This window comes from Anopheles darlingi, chromosome 3, assembly GCF_943734745.1.
Source record: "Anopheles darlingi chromosome 3, idAnoDarlMG_H_01, whole genome shotgun sequence".
Taxonomy (NCBI): domain Eukaryota; kingdom Metazoa; phylum Arthropoda; class Insecta; order Diptera; family Culicidae; genus Anopheles; species Anopheles darlingi.
In genome coordinates this window covers 17,943,618-17,963,966 of record NC_064875.1, presented here as the reverse complement: position 1 = coordinate 17,963,966, position 20,349 = coordinate 17,943,618, and the positions used below count along the sequence as shown (strand labels likewise).

The window sequence follows — 20,349 nt, the reverse complement described above, 5'->3', positions numbered from 1 at the left end:
ATTTTACGCTAAGGCGTGCCATGCGATTGAATCCTGGCACAAAACACTTACAGTACACACCAGATAGCAGCACGGTCGTGGGGAACCGTGCTGGAATCGTCGACGGTACAGGATCACTTTAATAACAACACTCACACACACTGGCACCACGAGACACGGTTAACTGGCCAAGCACGAAGAAGCGCTAGCGCGTCCTATACGCTCGGCTGCAGGGAGCAGAATGATTTTCATCATTTTTCATGCATCATAAACGACTGGCACAAGAGTTGCGTTTTTTTGTTTTTCGCGATAGCGATTACACAAATATCAATGAAATCGCAGTCACGCTTGTCGATTACCGACGCCTGTATCACCTCGTTACGCACATTGCCTGTTTGCTGACAGACGCGGCGCGCATCACGTTTTATTCGCGATTAGTTTTCCCATCACGTCGTTAGGGAAAGCCAACTTTTCCGATTGATATCTGATCGCTGCGTCGTCATCGACCACGATTCGAGCGTTGTTTCAAGCAAGCTGCTACTACTCGACTCGAACGATTGTGGTGCGGTAGGTCAGGGCTAACAGTATATTATCAATATCATTTATACACCCCTTTCTTCCGCTACTGCTGCTGCTGCTTGTTTCAGCGCCTCCGGTGCCTAGCAGCGAACCCGGAACAATGCTCCGCTGCGTAGCTGGAGTAGTTTGTTTGGCTAGAACTAATAACAGAGGGAGTAGACTAGAAGCTCTACATTAAGTATAGTGTGCGCCATAACGAAAACCCCCGTGTTCTCCGTGACGATGATTTGTTTCTCCTTTCGCCAAACCGGCTGTTCGCCGTTGATGTTGCTGTCAAACTTGACACCATTCTAGAAATGTGCTCTTGACTACCCGAAGACAGGCACGGCGCTTAGGCGCTCTGACAGTGAACTACAGTCTCGCTCGCTCCAGTGGAACCATCATCATCGTTGAACTCAATTTTCCTCGGTCATTTTCCGAGGCCATTCCGAGGAAAGGAAATTCCCGACGATTTGGAGTCAGCCGTAGCAATAAATATTAATAATATTTTTTAACCAAAAAAACCAAACATGCTACTATCCCCAAGTATCCGAGTGAAACAAAACAATAAAATCTATCAAACTCTCGAGGGTGCAAACGCAACATAAATCTTTCTCGCATTTTGCAACACTCAAACTAACACACACAAGGCACATGGCGATTGCATCGCGGGAAAATGAAGCCCCAAAAATACCATCAACCAAAAAAAAAGCTCCAGCCCGAGGCAACTCCAACCAACGGGCCTGGCACCGCTCCAAAAGCCATAACTTAACCTCCCCCACCTCCACCGACTCTCCGATCTTCGATGCTCCAAAAATAGTCTAGACAGTCTGGGCGCGCCCTGGCCCCGGCCCAGGACAGTCCAGGCCAGCCAGTCAACCGGTCGGCCACAAACTCCAATCCGCCAATCGGGCCTTAACGAGACACAAGAGCACTACCCTACCTAACCCTACCCCTTTCTTCTTCAAAGACCAACTGAAGCCGAAAATCATTTATAATGTTATCGTCCGGTTCCTTCGGGGTCGCGCGCCTCGGTCGCCGACACGCCGATGTAATAATGCTTTTGGTCCGAAATTCCGAAACGCTCGCTTTGGCCTTGAAGGCCGTGGCTCGTGTGGTCGCCAAAATGCACATACGTTAGCAGCAGCAGCAGCAGCAGCATCTCGACCGTACAGACCACTCACCGCTCTGGCAGTCGACGATGGCTACGCATTCGAGCTCGGGGACTCGGTGCTGGAGCCAGCATGACGCGCGCGCCTTCGAAGCCTTTCGCTGACGACAGGCCAGGACACAAGAAAGAACGAGCGCGAGAGAGAGAACGAAATGAATGGCAACAAAATGTGGTGTGTGGGTCGATGCTTCTAGAAGCAATGGAAAAGGAGCAAACAGCCAGTGTCCGTTGAACTGCACTGCTGTGTACCAGTAGCAGTCCCCACTAATCGGTTCTGCGGCCGTCTCTGAAGCACAAAAGGAATGAGGAGGATGCGCTTCTGTGAGGAATCCCTCTCGTTGGCATATAAATCATCATTTTCTTCGGCGATTTTAACGCTCACCGTTTTTGCTTGGGAGTGCTTTTGGTAAAAAAGTTATTCATTTTTTTGATTTTCATTTTTTGGGAGACAAACAATCCATTTCGGCTTCTGGTGCTGGTGCTTCGGGATGAGCAATGAAACCAAACCAGAGTCACCGAAAATGAGGGTCACATCACATAAAAAATTATTTTCAAATGAGCAAATAAAGAACACTGCTCCGCTCTGGTGGACGTATTAAGAGATGTTGAGGTTCATTTCACCTTCACCTAAGGTCCCATGAGGGCATCCATTTAAAGGAATCCATCCATCTACCCCAAAAACAAAAAAAAGACGATCACCATCATCATAATCAGAGGCAATTAGCGGCCATTTAATTTGCAGCACGCGAAACGACGCTTACGCCGATCTGCAGCAGCCACTTAAGCGGTTTAAGACTGTGGGCGAGGCGAGGGTGGCTCCGAAGGTACGTGGTGTCTCACTTTCACCTTTGTTCTTCTGGCGCATCTATTACCGTCACGAAAATGGAGGTACGACACACACAAAAAAAACACGGTGGAAAGGGGAAGTAATTTCCCTTTTTCTGTTGGTTTTTGTTGCGCGGTTTGTAACCTCAGCGAAACGATGAGATCAAAGCGATACTTAACGTTCCTTCTGCTTTCCAAGAGCGAAATACCGGACAAAAAAACAAACACAACAGTGGCGACACACACACACATACACACACACACGCACACACACACACACACACACACACACACACACACACGCACACATTAGTCAACGCGACATTGCGACGATTTACGATTTGGTGATTTGGTGCCCCCCGCGGTGGCTGTGTTTCTTAAAAATGATAAAAGGAAAGGCGGCAATAATAAGCCCGCGGCTAGTGTCTGTTGTCCCGCGCCATCGAGAGCTGATTGCAGCAAATGTTGGTCGTAAAGGTGTAATGTTACTGCCAACGGCCGTCAGACGGAATACATTCATCTATGAACCATCAGCGCGCGCGCGAGTGTTGTGGGGGTCGATGTGATCGAGATCGAGACACGCGCTTCACTACAACTACCACTCTAGCAGCAACAGTAGCAGTAGCAGTAGCAGCAGTATATCTCCCAATTTTACGCAGCATGTCATCTGTTCAAACACAAAGAGCACTTGAGAATGGCGAAACGGTATTATTGTTTTTCGTTATGTGTCTATTCCATATCTCGTTGGCCCCAAAATGTTGAAGTTATTTTTTTTAATACTTTTAAATACACACCGACAGTACAGTAGCGAGCTCATCAAAAGGTTGGACGTTGTTCATTACCTGGAAGAAAGAGAAAGAGAAGAAGCAGAAGAGTATTAATAACGACATTCCATCCGCAAGACAGCCCCTATAAGTAATGATTTCGTTACGCAAACAAGAAGCCCCTCTCAAGGACCTAAAATACAGGAAGCAAAAACCACACCGGACACATACAACTGGCAGCGGAATGCTCTGCAGTAAGTGGCGCTCTGGGTCAGTGTGTAACGTACAACAACCACACACTCACACGGACACACACATGGAACACGAGTCAGAAATCAATGCTGCATGCGTTTGCAACGCTGGAGGGGGGGCTAGCGTCATTTCCTAAACCAGCCACCAACTATTCATGCATTATGCATCATTGGGCACAACGGAGGGGTAATGCTCCCTCACTACCACCACCCCGCCGCCGGGCGCCACACCGAAGCGAAGTCAATTAGGAGAGCTTGGTTTGGGCGGGAAAAAGCTAGCTTCGACTTCGACTTCAACTTCAACTTCGTCGACGACGTCTGAGCACCGACCTCGCGCGGGGTTTTTTATGCTCCCACCTCTCCCCGGGACCGAAACACGGGGACTGCCACCCCAAAGAAACACGTGTCCGCTGGAGCACGAGGAACGATTAGAATGTGTAACAATGAGGTCGGTTTCGTTGGTAAAGGGCATTTGCATGTTTGGTCCGGTCGCTCGTTGCACTTCCTCGAAGGCGTATAAGTGGAAAGCGTCCTAATGTCATCAACCATCGTTGGCTTGACGTCGCTGGTCCGTGGGTTTATTTATGGTTATTTAACGGAAAATGCTAGTAACCTATTTAATAGGAAGCAGAAAGAACCAGCGAAAGGATCATTTTTATTTATGGTAAGCATTCTGCTCAATCCAACAGCTTCAAACAGAACGCCTTGTTGTGTTCGTTTACATAGCTGCACATCGTCGGCACAAGAGACAAGAGCATATCCTTTGCCATATCTCAATTACTCCATTCCAGTTCGCACATTATCCCATCACTCGCGCCTGGCCGTGGGCGCTATCAGCGCGATCTTGCCACCCTTAATGCCTTCTCACATCATTCATCTGCGCTGCGCCTTGAGTGCCGCTCGATCAACATATCGATGGCGCCTCCCCCCTGTTGCTAATTAAATCTCAAAAATTAATATCAACCCCGGGACGTGCACCTCATCCTACACGTGCGCTCTAATTGATTGCGAGGACGTTCCGCCGCAAACGCCGCCACTGGCAAAAGGCTAATTGCATAACGCTGATGTGATTGATTGATTGTCGATGAAAGCCGATGAGCTGAGCATAGATAGGGTTCGTCGTCGCCATACCGGGCAGTCACTGGTAATGCTGCTGTTGCTGCAGGCTGGTTTCCGGAGGTGTCTGTCACCGTATGCTGTACATAAAACGAGTTTTCTTTCCCCCATCAAGGTGAACATCCCCATCCCCGTGCACCAGCTCCGAGGAAGGGGTTGCAGAGTGGGATTTAGAATTTACTCCGTTTTGAATCTCGTTTTTTTTCTCCATAAGTAAAATTACTACAATCGGCAGCAGAGTGTGCCCATTGGCTACAAAATGGTGGATCATTTCTCATCTCTCGTGCTACTGGCAATCCGAATTACTCAATGCAACGCGCAACACGCTCACACACCGGAGACATCTTGAATTCTTGCGTCCCCCCGCCCCGAACGAAATGAAACTTTTTTGGGAACGAAAGGGAAAGCGTGGGTGCCGGGCAGAAAAGGGGTGAGAAAAATGGCGACGGCGGCGGCGGTGGCGGTGGCTACGAGAGCGCAGCGCGAAAAGAAAGACAGAAATAAGGCAAAAAGCGGAACTGCACCGAGGGGAGGAGAAGGATGGAGGAGCTGGATAATTTTCGCGCCGCGCCGCGACCTTTTTTTTATTTGGTTTTTGACTTTTCGGTCTCTCTTCTATTGCTTTCGCAAAAGGGAAGCGCGGGCGCGCGGGGTCCGCGGAGTTTAACGTTGTAGCGGAGAGTGAATGAATAAAATAGCAGCATAGCCAGCAGCCGTTCTCGCTGGTTTCGGTTTGATGAATTAGGCATTACAATGGAAAGACGGCGACGACGACGACGACGACGACGCCAATTTGTAGGCTGTTGCTTCACAAACGCCACACACCACAATGATCCGCCATCCCGCTGCTTTTGGACGCTCCACGGAAAATAGAATAAATTTCCATCGCAAACAGCCTTACGACGACGACAACGAAGGCGGCTCTAGCCGGACGAAAGTAAAATCTTCCGTAATTGATGCGAAACTTCGAGGCGCACTGATTTGGCAAACCTTCTCCCCTTGCTCCTGCTCCTGCTCCTGCCCCACCCTTTTTGCACCCTTTATGTGGCCCCACGATGTTGACGGTCAACGGAGGGGGAGGCAAACAACACATCTCGAGCTGCCGAAAAGGCTTTGATAATGTGCGTACCACCGGTAGGCAGGCAGTCCATGATTACGGAATCAAACATCAAACACACACTCACACCCAGAACCAGAGGGAGGGGAGGGGAGGACGAGCAGCGATCGGATGAGCAGCGATCGGTGATCACGTTGAAAAGTGAATTTGTTATCCACTCCCTGGAACCAGCGCCCTGGAGGGGGATACTAGTGGAAGCAAATCACGTACCGGCACGGGAATGCTGATAGTGTGACGGCAGCATATTGCCCTTGGTTTCCTTTATGCCTCAGCGTCAGAGCGCGGTGTTCGTCGCAAGGGTGGTCTCTACGCCAAGGTACACAACACACTCATAGTTGAACGTTTTGTCAACACGAATGTGCGGCGATATGATCAATTCCGATCACATCGAACTGATGCTCAACGGGTCGGCTACTTGAGTAAAGTAAAGGTGGAAGGGGAAGACTATTTTCGATCGCCAAGTAGCGGCGGCGATCGCCCAGAAGCACCCTTTCCGTCGACCAAAATCAGAGGAAACGTCGTCTTATGAAGATTGTAGATTGAATTGTTTTAACCTGATTTGTTTGATTGGAGTGTTGGAAAATGCAGAAGATTTGTCATTAACTTTCATTGGCTGTCATTTGACGAGTTGCGGAATTTGTTTTTGGATCTCTCAACCACATACTAAAGCAACTCACCCACGCGCAATATTTTTCATCAATATTTCAGGTTACTTGGATTTGTCTAACGTATTCGGACTGTGCAAAGCGTTCTCCAGTTCCTAACAATATGCCAAATATATCAGAGTAGCCTGGAATATTGATCAATAATATTGCGCGTGTGTTGGTCGCTTACGTCAATCGAGAGAGCCTTTATGAACGGCGCCTGCGTCGCGCATTTTGACAGTTCTGTAAAGCAGAAACGTAAAGAAAGTTTCTTCGAACGTAATCGAACGTAAAGAACGTTTTGTTTCATCTTAACCTCGCCTTGCCACGTTAGCAACTTTATATCAACCTCATTTTGATAGTTCGTTAACGTAAAGTTGCTATCGTGGCCCGGTACCTAGAGATAAATCTTGTAAAGCACGTAAAGCCCTATGATCCCATGGTAAGTTGTTGACATGCTTTACGAAAGAAAAACATATTTGACCCTCCCTCCCCCTTTGACACCAATATCAACCTCTACATCGTGGCGGTCGTGCGAAAACGAAAACGTTAAGCGTTAAAAACCTCAAGGAGCAAGTCTGGGCCCACAATCGGGCCCGCGATCACCCGCGATCGCCCGCGTTTGCACATTCACGGTGAATGTCACAGCGCACACAGCGGTAATGGTGGTAATGCCGCGGCGGCGCCGCATCGGTGTGGTTGTGTGTAGGTCACCGAATCTCGCGGGCGCTCGGCGGCCGCTGGCGAGGCTGACCGGGTTGGTTTGGCCACCAGATATTGTGTGTGGAGGAAGTGGGTATGTATGGAAGCACCGGTTCGAAACCGGTTCCATGGTTCCGTGGCCGATTGGAGAACTTCTCCATCTTTCTCTCCTACTACTCTACCTATTCCTTCTCCTTATCCTCTTCGTCCCCTCCTCGAGCGAATGCGCGAATCGTGAAATCGAAGATCGTACAAACCGGCCTGGATTGCGAACTGGTAACCGGCATGGCATCGATCGATCCACTCGCCGGTCGATCGACCATGGGGCCAGCAGCAGGCGGCCGAACACCGGAGACACCGAGAGGGATGTGGTGGTGGGATTTGCACGAGCGCTTCTCGACAAACCGGCTTGGCTTCTCGGTTGGACCCAACCCGGTTGGGGGCACCCCAGGGTTGAAATGAGGAGAGGAACCGAACGAACCGACGGAAGAAGCAAACGGGTTCTTCGTGACCACCGGTCCTGCGGCCACCGTTGTTTGCTTCCAGAAGAAAAAAAAAGGGCGCAGCAGCAGCAGCAGCAACAGACAGTATTCGATATGGCATCGGGCATTGCAAGCTTCGTGCTGCTGCTACATTCGATGCCATCCGATACATGGACGGCTCGGAACGGAAATGCATCTTCATCGGACTGAAGAGAATCCTCTTTTTTTTTCTTCACTACGAGAGTAAGCCAGAAGACGATCGACACACATTCCAGCGTATGTGTCGAGTGGTTATCGCTCTATGCTCGACTGACAACAACAATGTTGCGAGCAAACTAGGTGCCGAGCTGCGTTTGATGAGAGGGCTTCAGACCGATAACTAGCCGTACGTCGTACCGTAGAAGGATAATTGGACGTTACGCCACTGACAATTAAACACTTAACAGGACGGATCAGGATCGATCGATAGGAGGATGTGTCGACGAAGACGACGAAGCACTCGAACGTGCAATCGATCGTTCATCGAACTTCACAGAAGTGCAGAGTGGCTAGGGATGTCCTGAGGAGGGGCAATAGCTCTTTAAGGAGTGGCGTAAGCAACGATGATACCCTAATGAAGCGCAGAATTTCGTTTTCATTCCATCCAGCAGCATCGTTCATTTACTTCATTCTTGGGAATAAATTACGCGACATACAATAAATGCATCAAGCATCAACAGCACTCAACGCATCATTAATGTCGTTAGACAATGTAATGATCAATACTTCCCAAAACAAATAGACAGTCAATTGAGATAGTGAGTTGCTTGTTAGGATGTTTGTTGAGATGCTTAAGCGTTCGTACAAAAAAACATGCTTTACTACAAATGCTCAATTCAATTTGCGTTCGAAAAATGGCGATGCCTTCCGCAAAGCAGTCGAAAAGCATAATCGGGCCATCGAATTGAAGGAAGGTTTGAGTAATCATCTAGCTAAAAAAGAAACAAAATCTTGTTTCAAAAGTTTATTGGAAAGTCAAAGCATTGCACTCTCTGGCTCTATCTTATATCTTATGCCATTGAAAATACGACGTATTAAAAAACCTATAAAAAGATTTAAAATTGATTTAATAAATCGCCATACAATTTAGTTTAACCATTTGGTTACCTATTGGCTGATGTCTGATAAACTGAAGTTATTTCCATCATCCATAGAATATCTTTTCGCAATCGATTTTTTGCCATTCCTTGTACCATTTCCTAGCAAAGCTCTCAGGCGACCCTAATTCTTGGTTCATGATGAATATTTGTGGCATTTTTGCAGAGATTTGATTGATGAAACTATTGGGTCTCACGGCGCCCGACAAGCCTGGAGTTTGTATTCCGTTACTGGAAAGGATATTGACCTCACTCATGATAGGAAGAACCGTTCGCATCCCTATTTCCTCCCTACCGAGCTTAATTTGAAAACAGCAAACATTAACCTTCACTGCACAAATGGACGTCAAACAACGTGGATACTAAATAGCATCTTTGCCAATAGTTAAGAGCCATTAGATATGATTTATATAAACTACCTTCGAGCACTTCTGGTATGTCCGATATACCAAGAGATATACGTATCCGAAAGACCGTGGGAAGTACGAGCTTCCTCTGGCCAAAACCGGGCCATCGATTCCTTCGCGGAACGAAATGTCAATTTTACATCTCAGTACCTTTAGATGCGGCCGGCGTATGTCCCCCATTTGCAATGCGGGTCTACCTGCCTACCTACCTAAACACACACACACACACACTTCCCGGAATGTCTTCGACATAATTGGTTGCCCACAACCTGAGGCCAACATTATTGGCAGCGAGGGTGGGTACTACACACATACGGGGATGGAGTCGGCCCCAAAAAGGCGTGACACGACCGGGAGGGGCGGGTGGGGGTGCGGGAGGCCAACCGGCTCGTTCGCCCGTGAGTCCAGCACAGGATGTTTGCACGGAGTTTGCTTAGAGTTAATGGCATGAGCAAATGATTGATAATCGCGACGACGACGACGACGACGACGACCGAGACGACCGAGACGACCGGGACGACGCATAGTCTTTAATGCGCTCGAGCTTGAGCACAACTAAGGCGCTGCCTGTCGCGTCGTAGCGGTGTAGGCGCGGACCCCTTCTTTGAATTTATCCGTAAGGCGGACCAAGCAAGCAAGCCAGCAAGCACGCCCGGTTGCGGTCTGCATAGGGGGAGAGGCTCAGGCAACGCAACGCAACCAGGAAGGGACCACCAGCACTCGCAGCACGGAGGCCTCCACCATACCAAGGGGCGAATAGGAAACGACGTACCGCAGCACATCATGCTGTATTTGGTAGGCAAATAGATCGGGGCAAAACATTAGCGCGATGGAGTAGTTCGTAGGGAGGAAACAGGAGTAGAGGGACAGTGGAGTAGTTGACAGAGAAAAGGATAACATTTCCTTAGCCGCTGGCGCACATTTTCTTACATTAATTTCAATCACAAACAGTCTTAATTGGCATACTTTTGCTACTTTAAAATCCAGAAGCAGCAACTAAAATTGTTGCACCTTTCGCTCAACGACAACAAATCAAACGAAGAAACCTAACGAAACCCTTCGGTATGTAGGACACCTGGCCCCATAACGAGGTATTAAGGTGACCAAAGGTATATATGCCAGCATGGCACGCAACCCACCGTCCACCCTCCCCTTTAGGGCGGTCTCTGGCGAATAAAAGCGGCTAAATGACCATCAAACCTACACGGAACACTACGCACTACCTGCCTCTCCACCATCACATCCATCCGGACTGTTACTCTAATCGCTGGCACATTTACAGTAAATTAATCAATGTCCACTCTAAATTACTAGCTAGCACAATGGCCGAAGGAGGTGTGTGCGAGAGAACGGCGGGCGCAGCGTAGTATTTAGCGCGGTGGGTCGGTCCGGGGGTAGCACGTACCGTTGGACTGGTTAATGTCCTGGTTAGCTTCGCGTTAATCCAGTATGATAATGTGTGTTAGCTACTAGACTGCGCGGGGGTAAGTGACAATTGTAGGTTCTAGTTTTTGATAGCAGTATCAGTATCGTGACCTATTCTATTAAGATTTCAACAGATCAGAAAAAAATAACGATACTAAAGCATTTTTTTTTCTTTTTCATGTAAACATACTCCTCAGATTATGACATGACACATGCTGCTATATCAATGCAACCGTTCGTGTTTCATTTGTAAAAGTCTATAGCTATTGGAAGGAATAGTGGGTCCTTGATTTTTTATATATTAACATATATTATTCATGTTGTTCTGGAACTATAAAATCTGAAAATAACAATCCAAACTGTCCTTGTCCTACTGGACCCTCAATTAAAGAGCTGTACATAAATTTATTTTTAAAAAACACCTTAAAATGCCTCATCCAAACAAAAAAAAACCAGAGCTTAATGTTGGTCAATATATACGCCCTCAAATAGAAGATTCTTTCACACAGTAATACGTCGAATCCCTCCAGATTAATAATCATTTCTTAGTGTTTTTGCACCGATAATATTTTCAACAGAAAACGAAATGAATGCGAAGAAACAAGACGAACTCCATCCAACAACAACACACTTTGAATGGCTAGATAAAGCATTTCGCTCGATTCTCTCACCGCAAGGCGCCTACGGCGCAAGAAAGCCTGCAGCTTTCGGTCAGCAGCATGCATGAGTCAGCGCGTTACCAGAACATCGAAGTGAACCGCCTTCGATGCCTTACTTTAACTTTAACGACGCCAAAGCTCCGAAGAACCTCGTACCCGTATTCCTACTTCGTACTTCGATTGTCGAAAACTACTTTGATCGCCCGTTCCAGATTACCACCCGCACCCGCAGGTCGGTTTCTGGAGGCTGCTTGTGGCTGCTGCTACGCTTAGAAGCGAAGCGAAGAAGTGTGTGCGTGTGCCTGTGTCAAGTGGTGAAGATAGAAAGAGCAAGAACGAGAGACACAAAGCGAGACAGGGCCAGAGAGTTATGAAAAGTGACGAAGTAATCTGAAAACGTCCCAGCAAACACCCAAAAGAGGTTAATGAACTGCACGATTCATTAGCACACGATTCCTGCACGAAGTGTTTGCTGGCCGCCACACCAGCAAACCCGCACCGCATCCCTCCATTCTAGCACATCGCCCGCCATCAACCACACAGAGTCGGCGTGCAAATCCGAGTCCTCCCACTAGCCCCCCCGAGAGCGGCACCGGTGTGGAGCTGTGTCGTAATTGTTGACTCCAGAATCCGTCATTCCGTCTAAGCACCACTACACGAACCCGGTTTGATCATTCAAGCGATACGCGCGATCGATTAGCTACCGCAAACCTGCCAGCGAGACCTTTGTTAGGTCTGAGACAAACTGTGGTTTTGACGACGACGACGACGACGACGGAGGAGGAGCACGTCAGAATTTGCGCGCAACACCTTTTCTTTTGCTCGCGCCGAGACAGTGACGGCGGCCCCAGAGTGACGCGTCGCCATTGTGCTGCTTGATCGCATACCTTAACGATCCGGCCGGTCCAGAGTACATCAAACCCCCGGTTTCGGATTTTGATGAGCACGAATAGAGCAACAACAGGTTGACGCGGTGAACTACCCTACCGACCGTTCTGATGGTGTCTTTCGCAATTGCATCAGCGACGAACCGTGAGGACGGATCCACGACCATCCACGAGTGTGATAAGACGTGCCCCGGCTGGTGGAACGTGATCTGAATGCTGAAGTGCGCCTAATGATTACCTTGAATTCTGTCCTACGGCAGGTTTATAACTGATGACGAATCTATGATTTGCTTGGCAATTTCGTTTCTATTCTTTTTCGAAAAGTTGACTAATCGTGAAATAAAGGCGCAAGAGAAGTGTATTAGGCTTTCGTAGATTTAAAGCAGATAGATAGAAATAGATCAAGAGGAAAGGAAAAAATATAGCAACACAAAAACGATAATATAGATGAAAAAAAGAAAGAAGTGAAAAAGAGAAGGAAAAAAGAAGATAATGTAACAGAGTAATATTGTTTAATAAACAAGTAAAAACATTCAAGAACTGCTAAGCAGTGCAGAAAGAATGCAAAAGTTCGAATGAATAATGTAGGAAATAATATAAGAAACACTTGCTTAATATCAATCAATCGGCAAAAAGAATAAAAAATATCTGGGCAAACGAAAAGATTTTACACGCAATAAATAGCCTAGAATCAGAATTCGATTCCAGCACATTCGAGCACTAATCGCGATGATAGTGGGACGACCAATGCGAAACCATTCATCTCCGCAAATCTTAAGTAACAATCGCAGCTACTGTGTGCTCAGGTCATACCCTGTGTTCGCACAGCGACAACCTCTAGCGGCTGGCACGTCGTTGCTGTTGTCTGATCCCAATCTTACGTAACCTAACGCCCCAACCCAACCCTTGGCGCATCGCACCCACATCCTCTCGATGGCACAGAGATCTCCGTAGAGATCGGAAGAGGCGAAACAATCGTCCACCGTTTCCGCCGATCGCCGGAGCGGGAGTCACCGAGATGCGCAAAAATAGTGCTGGAGTATTGCGTCTTCTTCTTCTTTTTCTTTCCCGTGTTTCACACCCCGTTCGTAGGAGAATTCTTTTGTTTCAGGCTCGCGAAAGACAAAAGCACAAACGCCAAGCAAAGCCAACACAGGTCGGAGCGTCTTCGGATGTTAAAATGCACGGCTCATGCTGAACAAAACAAAAAAAAACAACAACAGGCACACAAAAGAAATAGTCAAGCGATAAAGCAAATGCCGACAATAGAGTGGAAGACAGAGTTGCCAGCAACAGCAGCGGCAGCAGCGGCACACAACTGACACACTGTGTCTGTGTTCGCAGGTCCCGGCGAAGGTCCCGTATCGCGTTACAACAATGAATCGGCAACTATCTGCCGCTGCATATGCTTCAGGCTTCACCACGCCTGTCAGTGTGGTTTTTCCTCTTTTTTTGTGTCGATTCCATCCACGACTAGACTCGCTACATTTGCCAGTTGGTGGAGATCCGCACCCCCTTTCGCCTCCCTGTCGGAGAGCTGGTGGTAGTGGTAGACTCTAGCACGTTTACGTTGCGCACCGTGTTAGCACTTTCTTGTAGCTTCCGTAATAACGGCTAATAGATATCGCCGGTTAACCTTGAACGTGGAGTTGCACCGGCATAACCTATGAAGTAACCGCGACGCATTACATAGGCAAACCCGATGTGAAACGCCCGTACTGTGGAAAGAATTACTTTGTAGGTGTGTAAATTCGACGCTCCAGAGAACAATCATGGAAGGGTTCTAGAGACGCGAGAGTGAGCCGAAAGTGTGAGTCAGTTGTTCGCATTGAATGAGTTGTTAATATTTTTGAACATTTTACAAACACTACAGAGTTCAGTGACTATGATATGCACCTTACCAGATATGTATCATACCGCTAAACTATTAAACCAACAAATTACGGTACCAAATGGTTCGAGAAATAGTCATGAAGGATAACCACTTGAAGTTCGGCGTAGCTTTCGCCAATTTATACAGCAAACACTGCATACCTTTGCTTATTCGATGTGACACCAACGTGAATGTTCCAACGTGAAAAGGCCTCTAGGAACGGTCAATGAACGATTGCATCAAGCACCAGCAAAACCACTGCTCGAATGAAGCCTCAGGCCTTGAAACAAAAATGTTGTAATAAGCGATAAGCGTTTTTTTGTTTTTCCCTTAGCCTGAAGACACAACAAAGCACTGCAACGTAGGCAATAATTGTTTAAAAAAAAAAACTAATGTTAAACGTAAACTCATTGTGCAGTTCTCATCGACCACTGGGCAACGTTTCGTAAGCCGCAGAACCCGGGCGTGTGTCGTCATTTCCATTTGCACCACCATTAATAAAGGTTCTCGATATGCTTCCCCTCGACAGAAAGCATACAAAAGAGTTAGATACGAAGTCGATTCCATCGAGTATTACGGTGAATCTTCAAACAGTTCTTAAGCTGAATCACTTGCGGTGCGCTCATACCATAAACCATCAGGAAGAAGATCATTTCATCAGAACCCACCATCTCGGATGCCCTTTGCAGCACCAGATTGCATTAGATTTCATGCCATACGAGGGAACCGAAACCACCACTCAGACACGAGGCAGCACGGTCTGGATGCGCTGATGTGTGTGTGTGTGTGTATATATATGACGTCATGCTGAGGTCCATGAACACGGAGCATCGGTGTTAGCCCCATCCATATCGATAGGCGCGCAACGTCGTGCAGATGTGCATCGAGAGCAGGCGTGTCGATCGAATAAACCCGATCGTCTTCATCGAGTGCACGTACACACGGACATCTCTCTCGCAAAGTGCAGCGAATGAGTGAGGGAAGCTATTTATAGGCCAACTCGAAATGGCCTACACGACACCCTGGTACCGTTTCGAAAACGAATCGCTAGAGAGAGAGAAGACCAGAACACACTAGGCATCACCATCCACATACATGACTCAGCAGTGTGCTGCACTTGATCGTCTCGGCAAATGGTGGATAGAGGAGCTGCACACAACATCTAATCGCCATCATCTTCGATTCGGCCCCAGGATGGCCCCGCGTGCATCCGTGAACTCTAAAATTTGAAACTCGACAAAAGCTCGAATGCGGTCAGATGCCCCATACACGGACCTACTAAATGCAAAGTCGTACCCCTTGTGGTCTCGCCTAGGGAGCAAAATTCGGTCACACCAGATGTGGCCGCGCTGTGTGTGTTTTTCGATTGGTCAGCTCGTATAGTAATTGTATCCGGTGACACAGGGGAGAAGCCGAATGGGCACATAAACACACCACCAGAAGGAGAGAAGGTATCTGAGACTTACTCAGACCTGGGTAGTTTGAAAGAGAGGCTTGTATCGAATCGATTTGAAACCGTGTCTCGCGTTCGACCGGAAAGTGAAACTGCTGCCTGATCGGCAAATAGCGTCCGTGCTAACGGCAGTGAGGTGTTTCAGCTGATTCGACACGGTTGTTGGTTAGCATTTTGGAATGCTGACGACATTCCACGACATGATGGTGGAAGGTGAACTGATGCGCTACGCTACTAGGGAGCTACATTAATTTGAAATTTCAATGTATTCCTAATATTCTGCACCAATACTCCGCGAAAACTCATTCGGATGTTGCTAAATAACTTCAACTTTAGCTTACTATCAAAGGTTCTGGAGTTACACTCACTTATCATACGACTTAAGATAAATGCTGTCAGAATTTTTAGTCAGAATATTCTGTTCGAAACATGGAAATTATGAGTACTAAGAATAGCTCAAGATCAGTCAATTATGCTCTAAACTTGTGTGTGCGTAGTCCCCGAAAAGTAAGAATTATTAAAACAACAATAAAAATTCCCTAACATGTTATACTCTACGTCAAGGTACAGCATTCTCTATACACTAAATAGGACCACGAAAATATGACGTCACACGATCACACACCATTAAAAGCCGTTTGGCACGATATGACATGAAAAATGTTGTTTCTTTTAATGCATGTACTCCCACTGCCATAAGCACCGCTCAACAAGCAACAGAACTAATGGCATACTCACTAAAAATTCAATTTTCGCCCACAAAACCCATCCCACAATGGGAGATAAATACGGCACCGGGAAGCTTACAAGTTCGCAAGTGAAACGGAGCACTTCAACATTGAAGGAAAAGTCTATCCCTCACTGATGAAGCTCGTCAAGGAAGCGCCTAATTCGAGGAACCCAAAACCAGGGAATCTGCTTCACAAATGTTTTCGATTCGTTCGGAATCTCGGAAGCCCAGAGGAGATACTCCTCCCACCTGTTGAACGCACCTCACACCGAATGGAGCCGGAGCCAAAAAGTGACCAACAGGGTCTCGCGTTAGCGAGAGGTTTGCCACCGTTACACCAAGGGAGGAGGAAGGTGGTGAAGGATTCCGTCAGGTGTGAAATTCCGGTCATCTATATTCGGTGGTTAATAAGCCACAACGACCACCTTCTTGTGTACGTGAGATGTATGAGATGGGGATCACCACAGCAAGACAGTCCCCTCCAGAGAAGCCAACAGCAAGCAAGATTGGAGCGAAGGTCAAAATAACATTCCAAATACAGTACGAAATACGATTGTAGTGCTGCTAGGAGCGGTACCATAGCATACCTTGTTTTTAATGCATTCCACTACGGGTGGCGTCTCTCTCTCTCTCTCGTTGCTTGGCTGACGGGATTTTGAAGCTCCACGGAATTCGCTGCTTTCCTGCTGGTGTGGTCGAAATGGTCTCAAGACCGGGAAGTTTCCACGATTTCTTTTCGCAAAATTATCCAACCACAACCCACCTTGTAGCTTTTATTTTTATGATTTATGTTTCACAAGGCGGAACCGTAGCAAAACGCCCAAAAATCGATCCCGCTCACTTTCTGTATCTCGCGATCTCGCGATTCGATCGCAACGGAGGGCGCAGCACACCGAGGGGAAGAGGTGGAAAAACCGAATTTCCCTCAACACACTAACCGAGGAAGTAATTGAAAAATATGGTGGACGCAGACCACCAACACACACGCACACACGCGAACACACTAAACCGTCACTTCACTTTCTTCTCGATTTCACTACGATCGGACGCTTATGATGATGGGTAAACACTATCCCACCCCGCACCGGTTCACCACGATCACTACGCGGCACGTGCTGTGTTGCTCGTGGATACCAAAACAACACACGGACACACATTGACACTTAAATACACACCACGGCGACGACGACGACGACGCTTAAAGCAAGGTTAGGGTGGCAATCACATCCCGCACGCACAGCGGACAGTAACAGTGACATGAAAACATGGCACACGATTTCACTGGCCAGCGAGAGCGATCGTAATGATCATGATCTTTCTCTCTATCTCTCCCCCTTTCTCTCTCTCTGTGGTAAACGCGGAAACGAGCAAACGAAACGGATTTTTTTGGGGGGGTTGTGGGGAAGACTGCCGGTCGACCGTGTTCGGGGCGCGTCGCGTTATGTTTGAACTACTTTTTTTTTGACGATTTTGCTGCGACCACAAAAAAACTCGCTCTCGATGGCGGCCAACACACGCGCGCGCACACACACGAAACACACCTCTGGAACCCGGCCGCAGTTGTCGTCGTCTTCGGGAGGATGACTTTCTTCTGACGCGAGAGATGAGATGCGCGCGTTACTGCGATGCGTTCGGATTTCGTTTTTCTCGAAATGACTGCTTCCTCCCCCCCGGGGGACGACGAAGCAGGCGGCGACGACGATGACGACGGTGACGACTGGCCCACTCACTGCTCCCACTCACTTCGCGTTCACCGTTGCCGGGGGTTTTGGTCAAACCTTTTTTCTTTTTCTTCCTTATTTTCCCTTCCGCTACCGATTCCGTTAGCCGGTCTCAAACAAACAGCACTCCAACGGCGCTGCTCTTTCCCACTTCGTACACTTCCACTTCCTTGCAGAGCTTTCGTGGCTCGGGTAGTGGTAGCTTTACCGCACCACCGCACAAACTTCACTTTTCTTCCGATTGCCGCAGATTTTCACCCGCTGTTTGCCATTGACTTTTTTTGCTGTTTCATACTTTACTGGCTTCTTCTGCTTTTACTTTATATCTCACACAATTGATCATCTCACTTTGGATTGCTCTTCGTTATGTTATCTGTTGCACCACGCTGGACGAGGGCTACCATGGTTGCGCTGTAAACGAATGAGGGGAAAGAAGATGAGGGGGGTTACTTTTCATTTTTTCTCGATCAAACTTTGTTTATAAAAAAAATTAAAAAACAGTATCCTTCAAATGTCTACACTCTGGCTAACGTCTGAAAAATGTCCTGCCCAGACCAAGCCAAAAAAATAATTCCAAATCAGTCTCTTCAATACAATTGTCCCTCTGATAGTCTGGTGGCTGCCGCAGCTTTTTCTGTTCCACTTGCTATCATTCTAGCATCACACTTTAATCTAAACTTTGAACTGTGCAGAGCGCTAACGTGGAGTTCTGTGGATGAAAAGAGAAAATGAAATAAATTAATTCATAAAGAAGACTACATTTTTGCCACAAAAAAATGAATTGGTTGATCATATTAAAAACATTAAAATTTAATTAAATCCATTTCATCATGGTTTAGTCCTTCAAAAACATTCGTAGCCCCTAGGCTTGCATCATGTCACGAAAAATCCATTTCGTCCTCATCGTCCTCTGCGCGGAGGCACAAAGGCACGAGAACGGAATGAGGCCACGGCACACTTTTGGCCGCAAGGTCGTCCAGGACGAAATGCAAACTATGCTGCACAGTAATAAGGGTTCTCTGTATGCAAAAAACCTGACAGATTCTTGATGCAATGTCCTGTATGTCTAGGTACGATATTGTTGTTCTGTTACTCAACAAGCGAAAGAAGCCAACAGAACAATTAGCCTCTGTTTGTCTCAATATAACAGAGTTGTTAGACAAACATAAAAGAACAACTTTGTCAACAAATTTAGATATAAGAAAAAGTTTATTAGTAGAGAAACTTTTTGCAAAAGAATCGTCATCACCCTTTTGTGCAAGTAAGCTATACGAAGAAGAGCGCATAACATTGCATGTCACATCGTTCAAACATACCATGGACGCTGCAGTTCCCCGATAACCTTGAAGCACAAGCCCTGTTGCCCATGTTGCCTGAAATCATGCTCCAAGGCATACCCAAATTCTGCAACTTCAAAGAAAGCTTCGCTCCGTATCTCGACCCCAGATCCGTCTCTCATCACACTCTTTACTTCTTTTCGCTTTTACGTGGACCAACACAATCCACACGGCAGTCGGTCCTCATCAACACTTTTGATTTCGCCTTTCTTTCACTCTCCCTGAAGACGTCCGAAGCACGCTGGGAAGTGAAGGAAGGCTCCGCCGCTTGAAGTGGCCGCACGATGAAACTACTACTACACAACAACACAACCAACAAACTACCACTACGGACTATGACCACCACTCGCCACCATGTGATAAAGATGGTAGCTAACGTCCCGGGAGCGTCTGGACGGTAAACAGGCGGCAACGGGGACAGCAACACACAAAAGGTGCTAAAATTTTATGTTTACTCATTTACATAAAGTTCGTATTTGGGCACCGCAGTTCAGGGTTGCCAGCAGGCCGGACGACGGACGATGTGACGGTCGTCACACCGTGGAAGCCAGCTGGCCCAGCGGTCGGTCGGTTGGTCGGTTGATCAACGGTGATTTGCAGGCAGAGTCTATTAGATAGAGTGTTTCGTGTTTCATCTGCAGCTTATGCTCCTGTAACTTATGGTCCGGAACTCTGTGTCTGCTTTTGCCAAAAACTTTGCCAGTGTAAAACAGAACCAAAAAACCAAAAGATCAAAGGACATATAACAGGACTCTTGATGAAAAATGTCCTTCTGTCAGAAGAAATCAAAACTCAATTTCCTGCTGCGGTCAGGGGCCAGCGGATATTCGATGCGCTCCAGGAATTCACTTCTGTACCAATTTCAAACACGGCTTTTTTGGGGCAAAATATGCGTCATGTGGCCTCCAATAAACGCCAAAGAATGCCATTCAAACACTCCGCGCAGACCACGCATCTGAAAGTCCTACCGTTAGTCAACGACTCCCTGTTTGAGAGGGCTGCTAATGTTCCTAGAACCTCGCAAAAAAGCGCCTCTAAATACTGATTAAGCAAAGAGAACGAAGAGAATTCCTTCTGTGATTCGATGTTCGCCATCACCAACACATCAAACA

The 20,349-nt window shown here is 47.3% G+C and overlaps 3 protein-coding genes across 6 annotated transcripts in view; 1 reads left to right on the top strand and 2 right to left on the bottom strand.

Moving 5' to 3' along the window:
* Nucleotides 1–20,349, bottom strand: part of LOC125953426 (testin) — a 266,491-nt gene that overhangs the window by 138,887 nt on the left and 107,255 nt on the right. The gene's annotated exons all lie outside the window — the stretch shown is intronic.
* Nucleotides 1–20,349, top strand: part of LOC125953378 (unconventional myosin-XVIIIa) — a 284,199-nt gene that overhangs the window by 160,966 nt on the left and 102,884 nt on the right. The gene's annotated exons all lie outside the window — the stretch shown is intronic.
* Nucleotides 1–20,349, bottom strand: part of LOC125953410 (ecdysone receptor) — a 218,702-nt gene that overhangs the window by 160,043 nt on the left and 38,310 nt on the right. For all 3 annotated transcript variants that reach the window (XM_049682989.1, XM_049682988.1, XM_049682987.1), the window contains exon 2: nucleotides 16,767–18,311. The gene's annotated coding sequence lies outside the window, so the exon portion shown is untranslated. The remainder of the gene's footprint in view (nucleotides 1–16,766; nucleotides 18,312–20,349) is intronic.